We start from the raw sequence: 10,307 nt of genomic DNA, 5'->3' as shown, positions 1-10,307 counted from the left end.
TCTGCAAGGTGTATTTACACTATTTCTATTAGGGCTGGAACGAAGGTTTCGAAGCTTCGAAGCTTGCACCGACTCCGAAGCAGTTATAACCATGGTATATATTATCTATGTTATAACACACTCAAAGGTTCGCATGTTTAATTATACGCATGCGCATTCTAACACGTGGTGTTAATTATGAAAATGGCGTTACGAGAAGCCAGCAGTAGTTCGGGTAATAACCGCAAAGACATTGGCGATTCGAGCACTGGAAACGTAAGAGGACACGACGATACTACTGGAAGGAAAGTGCCAGACATCTGGAAACACTTTAGTAAATCTGCGGACAAAAGAAAAGCTGTCTGTTCAATTTGTGACAAAGAACTCTCGTACTCGGGAGGAACAACAAATCTACGAGACCATTTGGAGGCAAAGCATTCAGTTAAGTATTCCACCACGAGCAAGCCAACAACTCCGTGTACAACGATGGACAATTTTGTGAAGCGAATGAAATGCAGCGAAGCTCGTGCGAATAACATTACTGACAGAGTGAGCCAGATGATAGTGCAAGATTTACGGCCAATTAGGATTGTCGAATGTGAAGGGTTCAGAACTCTTTTAAGTTATTTGGAACCAGGTTACACTTTACCCAGCCGTAAGAATTTCGTGAGTGACATAAACCACAAATTCGAGACATGCAAAGATAAACTGAAAACTCGCCTGGAAGCGGAAGCTCCTTGTGTATCTATGATCACTGACATTTGGACTAGTATGGCCACTGAAGCATACATGACAGTGACTGTTCATTACATTAATGCAAGCTGGAAAATGCAGAATTTTGTGCTAGAAACAGTTTCATTTCCTGAGAGACACACTGGAGTGAACATTGCCGAGAAACTGAAAGAGATAACTGAGAGGTGGGGAATTCTTGGTTAAGTTTTGACAGTCAGTCATGACCAGGCAGCCAATATGGAAGCTGCTGTGCGTATCTTGACAGATGAATACAATTGGCAGAGTGTTCCATGTGTAGCCCATAGGCTACAGTTGTGTGTTTTGGCTGGATTAAACATCAGTGCTATTGACAGACTAATAGCAGCTGCTAAGAAGATTGTTAGTCATTTCAGCCACAGTGTGGTAGCAACAGTAGCCCTGAAAGAAAAGCAGGATCAAATGAAAATTGATGCACAGAAGCTAGTCAATAGCTGTGCCACCAGATGGAATTCCACATACGAAATGCTTAAACGTCTGTTAAAGCTCCGTTGGCCTGTAATTGCAGTGCTATCTGATGAATCAGTAACAAAAAGAAGTGACCGTTACTTGGATCTCAAGACTGAACAATGGAAGCTTGTTGAGGATCTTGTGCCTGTTCTTGAGCAATTCAGTGTCACCACTACATTTTTTAATTATGAAGAAAATGTTTCTATTTCTTCAGTATTTGCCATTGTATATGGCTTACTTGATCACCTCGAATTGCCCAGAGAGGAGTCATCATCTGACTCTAAAGTGATTAGAGAATTCAAGGAAACTGTGGCAACACAATTAATAGAGAGATTTGAGTTGACATCGCTGCATTCAGCACATCCTATGTTGATGGGATCACTACTTGACCCTCGGTTTAAACACATTACTTTGTCAAAATACAAAGAGGAAAGTGAAGCTAGGAAACTTAAGCAACCTCTCAAAGAATTGATGGAAATGTACACAAGTGAGGACGGTGTTGGTTCTTTTTCTCCTGCCACACCAAAATAACAAAAATTGACTGCTTTGGACAAACTACTTGGCCCTGAGAATCTTACAATGGAACCTTGTATATTTGATAGTGAACTTGAAAAATACTTTGCTGAATTGCCAATATCTCGAAAGGAAAACCCACTTATTTGGTGGAAAGAAAATTCCAGTCGTTACAAAAGTTTATCTTCTGTTGCTCAGCGTTTGTTGTGTATGCCCGCTACATCAACATCCTCAGAAAGGATTTTCTCCAAAGCAGGTTTAACTGTTACAAAACTGAGAAGTTGCTTGAAGCCAAAGCATGTCGATGTGTTAGTGTTTTTAAACAAGAACTTAAGTACATTGTCTTAAAGTATCAAGAACTTGAGTAATTTGTTGTAAAGTAGTAAACTGAGAAGTTGCTTGAAGCCAAAGCATGTCGATGCGTTAGTGTTTTTTAAACAAGAAATTAAGTAAATTATCTTAAAGTATCAAGAACTTGAGTAATTTGTTGTAAAGTAGTAAAAGTACCATGTGTCATAACTGTCATTTGTTTACATCACATTTATATCTATATAGTACATTTAAACTACAACTCAGTACAAACTGATGTGCAATCCATAAGCTGTTCATGTAAAGTTTCATAAATCTTTGTCTTTACGGTGAGTCCCTGTAGAAAATAAGTCACAATAATCATTACATTAAGTTGATGTTCTAAGTCTTATTCTATACCTTTGAAATGTTCAAAGCTTCGAACCTTCGTTCAGTAATAGTTCCAAACCTTCGGATGGTAAAAATTGACCTTCGTTCCAGCCCTAATTTCTATATATTTGCATTAGCATTACTTGTACTCCTGGGAATAACCTGTCTCCCTGCAGGAGTGGCTTCCTCCATGAAGTTGGTCAGTAATTTTAATACTGAATATTCAGTGGTGGATCTAGACTGAAAATTAGTCAGAGGGGGTTTCAGATTTAGGAAGTTTTCAATAACTGTATAGGAAGTCTTAGCTAATGCTTTCCCTGTAACTTTGCAGAATAAAATCAACCATAAATTACAGCATGTCTTTTAGGATCTTATAGACAGGCACTAGGTGGGCCAGTTTTTTTCCAAATGAAAAGGTGCAAGAAAGCTTGTAACTGATAGGTGACTACCTATATCTGGTGTAAATGCCTGCAGCAGAGTGTGGCATCCTATTGAGTAAAACTATTAGCCAGCCACACCATGTCCACATCAGTTTGCTGGTTAAAAGATCAGAATTTTCTTTACTGCTGCTCTTTCACAGGAGTCAGGTGCTTCAGTAGTATCCTTAGCCACCTATCCAGCTGCAGCAGCTACCCCATGGGCAGCACAGGAAGCAGAGGGGAATATTATGTGCAGACTGAGTAGTACTGCAAACAGAGGTATTGAAATAGGCAGGATAGCCATGTTGATAATCAGGTATAACTCCTACATTCTATAGGTAGCTACTGTAAATTAGGTTTACACTAACATGTGGGATTCTTGCAGATCCGGTCACAATTTGTCAACACAATTACTACAAATCATTTGTGAACAAGTCTATAATAGCTTTTAAGAGAAGGAGGTGATTTCATTCCACTAGTTGTGGAAACTTTTGGGGTAAGGACACCTTTTTGCACCATCTATTCTTAGACCCATTACTGATCGTAGTTCCATCCAAAGTGGCTAGGAGAAACTTACATCAACAACTTTCAGTGTGTTCATGTTGAACAAACAATGCCAGGATAATTTTTATGACATCGGGCTCTACAAGGTTTGGATGATGACTTTTCCTTTTCCCCATAATTGTACTCTCGTTGTTATAGTCATATCATGCAGTACAATAGTACTGTATAGTAGGGACGATGAAGGTGTGGGCGTGGTCCACAAAGAAAAATTTACCCAAAATCATCTTCAGAAATCCTTCATGGCTATTTCACAGGTATAAACAAACCCAAATGTATCTTCAGAACGACCAGAAACATTTCCGACAAGGTGCTACGAAATTTAAAAAAATATATTATTATAGTGAATCTTCTACTGCCTCACTGCCTGCCTCACTGATGCGTTCAGTCAAGCGTAGCAGAAAACTGCATGGCTATACAGCTACAGCCTTGCTTCTTTGGCAGAAACACTTCGAATATTGTGGAGAAAAAACCTTTCACAATATTAAATACCTACGATGTGTGCGATACTGTCTTACTTTTTATCTTTGATCCTTCTTTATCAGTCGTGGCCATCTCTCATGGGTACGCATATCAAAACTTTGTCACATTTTCTGTACATTTAATTTTTACGAATTAAAATTACGGAAAATATTACCGTCTTTTAAACAACGCATCATAACTTCCACATACTTCAGTTTACGGAGATGGGGTTGCATTTATCAGAATCATTGATACATTGCGCATCGAGTGATATGTAAGATTTTGCATAATGACCAATGGAAAAGAGAGGAGAGAGCCTTGTATGGCGAATTTACGCATCCAGGCACAAAATTGTACTGTGAAAAAACCTTGTTTTTTCGTATGTTTCGTGATGTATCTTTGTAGAATGGCCAGTTAAGCCATTTGTTTGGGTGGATTCTTAATCTGTACGATTCAACTCATTGAATGAGACCAAGTTTAGCAAATTTGGTAAGGGAAACCAACCGTACTTTTTAAGGTTTGCGTACTGAAGTAACGAAATTCTCCCATAGAATGAATTGTATGGAGCGTGCATTATGGTGGAGTCAACTATTAACAACTGCCACTATTAAAGTATTATTATTATTATTACTAGGACCGTGTCACATACAACCAAGTACATACACCAACGTTGCAACCTACCCATTGGGCAAGTATAAACAGTGGCATAGGCAGCACTCAGAGCAGTGTGCGTGTACCAGTGGAAATGATGCATATGCATACGTACACAGGCAAGGGAGTTTAACTGGCATCAGAAAACCACAATACTACAACACAACCTACACAAAAACCAAGCTATATTGAAAGTAGCTATATATTGTAGGTGTGACGTGTCTCTCAAGATGACTCAGCAGTGAAATGAGGCTATGCAGAACAAGGGACATGGTGAAGTCACAATTAACAATTGATCCCAATCAAGCCAATATGGCACAACAGACTCTGTTGTAACTAGAGGCCACTGGTGATGTGCCAGTATATCAGCGGTGTGGAATTGGCACAGTGATCGCAGTCTATAATATTATGCATGCAGCCCTGAGGCTTTGTTGAGAGAATTAGTGGAAAATAAATACTGTAGACACACTATAAAACAGTTGAAAAGATACTTTGGTGGGTAATGTGTTGTTTAAAGCGGTTTGTTAAAAATCCACATCCTTAGGAACGTTTAGCTGTGTATTTTGAGAATTGAATGGGGGGTTACTAAATACGGTTATTGAATAAAAATTTACAAAAAATTTACACAAACAAGTGCAAGAAAAAATTTGGAATTTTCCATATGAGTAGGGACTGCAGCAATAAAAAGCACTGAAACAAGCCGCTGAGACAAAACACAACTGAATGATTACATTTTAATCCCTACTTTAGCCTACCATAATGTATGGTTAAAGTAGGGATTAAAATGCAATCATTCAGTTGTGTTTTGTCTCAGCGGCTTGTTTTAGTGCTTTTTATTGCTGCAGTCCCTACTCATATGGAAAATTCCTAATTTTTTCTTGCACTTGTTGTAGTTGTTATAGTTATTATAGTTTATAGTCACGCTTTTTAGTTTCATGTATAATCGTGTAAAATAGCCGCAGTTTCCCCCTGATTTATAAACGCAATGCCATTGGGTGAAATATTTTGGAATTTTTGAGTGCTTCTTTCTCAATGAAAGAAGGTACTAATGGCAAAAACCTTGATAGCATCGTGATCCCCAAAGCAATAGGAGTTCGTCAATCTTTGTTTCATGTCTGTACTCCCAAGAAGACAAAAAGTATGAGCATTAGTCTGCCTTGTGTTGGACAAGCAGATCACTATAGTTTTGTTTTCATATTGTCAATTTTGCCTGGCGATGGTTGTAGGAAGGGTCTGGAAGACAAAACTTACCCAGCAATGGATTTGCCTGTTCGTGGAACATCTGATGATGCAAGTTGCATCTTGGTAGAGGACTGCAAACGTACGTTATGACCATTTAATTAAGTGCCTGTAGTTTATATTCTGTGTTGTCACTGTACAAATTGATTTCAGTTCTGTTGTTACCACTTTGTAGCACTGTCACTTCAAAAGTGCTTGGCTTCTAGAGCTGAAACTTCAGTTTACCATTCCTTGGCTATCTAAAGAAAATGAAAATGAACTAGTACTAACATGTGGGGTTCTTGCAGATCCAGTCACAATTGTTAGCAGCTGTTTGTTTTTGCACATACTGATTGAAAACACCTGGAAATTTTAAACTGATATAAAACAAATTCCTCAAGGGGGATTTTTTGGGACTTTGGATATGTTGTTCTATGAGAAGAGCTTCAAAATGATCTTTTATACCATTTTTTTCCGGGATACAAGTTTCATCTACCAGACTGTTACAGTTTATCATAATAAGTTACTATAGACTAGGATCCATGCTGGAAAATGTTTCTGAGAGATGAGCTATCACTTCAATTATCATCTGAAAAGTGAACTCATCCATTGCGCTTCGTTGTCAGCTATTTTCAACTCGTTACACAGCATTTCAAATCAAAAGCTGTTCGAAAAGCACATCTGCAATCCATGCATACCGAAAGAAATGGTGCCGCGCACCCCAGTTATATCAATTATTGTCTGAAAAAGTTAAGTATCCATTACATTTCGTTGTTGGCTGTGTTCAACTGGTTACACAGCAGTAAGAATCAAGAACTATTCAAAAAGCACCTCTGCAATCAATCGATTATTGATTGATTGATTGATTGATTGATTGATTGATTATTGTTTAACCTCATGGTAGTCGGCAAAAGCCATTCTTCCCTACCAGAGCACATACAGCAATAAACACAACTACAAAACACAACTACAAGCTATACAACCATACTGATATTACAAGATAAGCTACGAGTAAAAGTTCAGGTAAAAGTCCTTAACAGAAGATGTAAATTTATTATGATTAAAAGTAGCCTGTGTGGCTACAGTAAGAGAATTCCACCAAGCAGTGGCTGACGAGCGGAAAAAGTTTTTGGTAGAGGAGAGACGACAAGTTTGTAGGTTAAGGAGGACACTATGGAAAGTAGCCACTATGAAAAATACGGACGCCAATGAGATTTCTGTTACAGAGGGAAACCATCTGTTACAAAGGGAAACCATATTCAGTCAGTCAGTAAAAAATTCCGTTAAATAATTTTAAAAAAATCTGTAACAACTTGTTGAAGGCAATTCGGGTTGATCTGAAAGTTTGTTTGGGCTTGGTTTTACCTAACTAACATTGCCTCATCATTATCTGGGAAAATTGAGGCTGGTTTTTGGGTGATGTTATTTCGTGGGCCACGCCTACTCCTTTGTGGTCCTTACTATACAGTACTATCATACTGTATGATACTATCGTACTATATGATACTATCGTACTGTATGATTAAGCCAAACACTAAAATTCTTTTAGATAACCATGGATCACCAGAATAAAAATTGTGACCACCGTTATATATCCTTATATTATACTTCTATGCTACTGTAATGAATATCTAATCAAAAACAGCCAAGCTGTAAAAAAAGGTGCGGCCCCCAAAAAGGCCATGGTGAAAAAAGATGTGAAATCCAAGGTGGCGGCCAAGAAATGGCTGTGATGGTAGGTTAATGGTTACATTTTAATAACGACAATTCAGGTGAATTTGGTGCCAAGACCAAGCGGCACAAAATTCAACTGAATTGTCGTTATTAAAATGTAACCATTAACCTACCATCACAGCCATTTCTTGGCCGCCACCTTGGATTTCACATCTTTTTTCACTATGGCCTTTTTGGGGGCCGCACCTTTTTTTACAGCTTGGCTGTTTTTGATTAGATATCACTTCTTTTTGTATTTGTATACTGCAAAGCCGGCCTATGGCTGGCTTTGGGGCTTTTTTAACCCATGTGTTTTTTTCTTTACCACAGGAAGAAGAAAAGAACTTAAAGAAGATTTTTAATGCTTCAGTTGTTTTTGATTTTATTAGTAATTATACAAACTATATACAGCCCATTATTCCCCACAGGATATTTTTTTGCAGTTGATCTCTCTACTGGGTGACTTGAAATGTAGCTGAACTATATACAGGATGGTTTCTTTGTAGCTGAACTCTCTACAAGGTGACCTCTTCTAGCTGGTCTCTCTACAGGGTGATTTGTTTCTAGCTGAACTCTCTACAGGTGATTTGTTTGCAGCTAAACTCTCTACATGGTGGTTTGTTTGTAGCAGAACTCTCTACATGATGGTTTCTTTGTAGCTGAACTCTCCATAAGGCGACTTAGTCTAGCTGAACTCTCTACAGGGTGATTTTTTTGTAGCTGAACTCTCTACAGGGTGATTTGTTTGCAGCTGAACTCTCTACATGATGGTTCCTTTGTAGCTGAACTCTCTACAAGGTGACTTTGTCCAGCTGATCTCTCTACGGGGTGATTTGTTCTAGCTGAACTCTCTGCAGGTGATTTGTTTGCAGCTGAACTCTCTACATGATGGTTCCTTTGTAGCTGAACTCTCTACAAGGTGACTTTGTCCAGCTGATCTCTCTACGGGGTGATTTGTTTCTAGCTGAACTCTCTGCAGGTGATTTGTTTGCAGCTAAACTCTCTACATGGTGGTTTCTTTGTAGCTGAACTCTCTACAAGGTAACTTCTTCTCTACAGGGTGATTTGTTGTAGTTGAATTCTCTACAAGGTGGTTTGTTTGAGGCTGAACTCTCTACATGGCGGTTTCTTTGTAGCTGAACTCTCTACAGAGTGATTTGTTTGCAGCTGAACTCTCTACATAATGGTTTCTTTGTAACTGAACACTCTACAAGGTGACTTCTTCTAGCTGATCTTTCTACAGGGTGAATTGTTGTAGCTGAACTATCTACAAGGTAACTTCTTCTAGCTGATCTCTCTACAGGGTGATTTGTTTGTAACTGAACTCTCTGCATGATGGTTTCTTTGTAGCTGAACTCTCTACAAGGTGACTTCTTCTAGCTGATCCCTCTACAGGGGGATTTACTTGTAGCTGAACTCTCTACAAGTGATTTATTTGCAGCTGAACTCTTTATGTGGTGGTTTCTTTGTAGCTGAACTCTCTACAAGGTGACCTCTTCTAGCTGATCTCTCTACAGGGTGATTTGTTTCTAGCTGAACTCTCTACAGGTGCTTTTTTGCAGCTAAACACTCTACATGGTGGTTTCTTTGTAGCTGAACTCTGTACATGATGGTTTCTTTGTAGCTGAACTCTTTACAAGGTGACTTCTTCTAGCTGAACTCTCTATGGGGTAATTTCTTTGTAGCTGAACTCTCTATATGATGGTTTCTTTGTAACTGATCTCTCTACAAGGTAACTTCTTCTAGCTGATCTTTCTACTGGGTGATTTGTTTGCAGCTGAAATCTCTACATGGTGGTTTCTTTGTTGCTGAACTCTCTACAAGGTGAATTCTTCTACCTGATCTCTCTACAGGGTAATTTGTTTGTAACTGAACTCTGTACAAGTGCGTTTTTGTGGGTGATCTCACTGCAGGTTGATTTGTTTGCAGCTGAACTCACTAAAGGGTGATTTTGCTTGTAGCTGAACTCCTTGCATTGTGTCTAGTTTCTAGCTGATCTCTCTACAGGGTGATTTGTTTGTAGCTGATCTCTCTACAAGTTGATTTTTGTGTAGCTGATCTCTCTGCAGGTTGATTAATTTGTAGCCGATCTCTCTACAAGGTAATTTGTTTGTAACTGAACTGTCTATAAGGTGATTTATTTGTAGCTGATCTCTCTGCAGGTTGATTTGTTTTAGCTGAACTCTCTACAGGGTGATTTACTTGTAGCTGAACCCCTAGCTTACATTGTGTCTAGTTTCTAGCTGATCTCTCTACAGGGTGATTTGTGTGTGGCTGATCTTTCTACAGGTTGATTTGTTTGTAGCCGATCTCTCTACAAGGTAATTTGTTTGTAGCTGAACTCTGTACAAGGTGCTTTTTTGTAGGTGATCTCACTGCAGGTCGATTGTTTTGTAGCTGAACTCACTAAAGGGTGATTTGCTTGTAGCTGAACTCCTTACATTGTGTCTAGTTTCTAGCTGATCTCTCTACAGGGTGATTTGTTTGTAGCTAATCTCTCTACAAGTTGATTTGAGTGTAGCTGATCTCTCTGCAGGTTGATTAATTTGTAGCCGATCTCTCTACAAGGTGAACTCTCTATAAGGTGATTCGTTTGCAGCTGAACTCTCTACATGGTGGTTTCTTTGTTGCTGAACTCTCTACAGGGTGTTTTGCTTGTAGCTGAACTCTCTACAGGGTGATTTGTTTCTAGCTGATCTCTCTACAGGGTGATTTTTGTAGCTGACCTCTCTTCAGGGTGATTTTTTTCTAGCTGATTGCTCTACAGGTTGATTTGTTTGTAGATGAACTCTCTACAGGGTAATTTGCTTGTAGCTGAACTCCTTACTTTGTGTCTAGTTTGTAGCTGATCTCTCTACAGGGTGATTTGTTTGTAGCTGATCTCTATACAAGTTG

At 38.8% G+C, this 10,307-nt stretch overlaps 1 protein-coding gene across 1 annotated transcript in view; it reads right to left on the bottom strand.

Moving 5' to 3' along the window:
- The window catches only part of LOC136249510 (uncharacterized), a 31,297-nt gene that overhangs the window by 14,209 nt on the left and 6,781 nt on the right, over window positions 1-10,307 (bottom strand). The gene's annotated exons all lie outside the window — the stretch shown is intronic.

The sequence above is a fragment of the Dysidea avara genome, chromosome 3, assembly GCF_963678975.1.
Source record: "Dysidea avara chromosome 3, odDysAvar1.4, whole genome shotgun sequence".
Classification (NCBI taxonomy): Eukaryota; Metazoa; Porifera; class Demospongiae; order Dictyoceratida; family Dysideidae; genus Dysidea; species Dysidea avara.
Note: the sequence above shows the minus strand (reverse complement) of the source record. Positions and strands in the feature narration are given on the sequence as shown.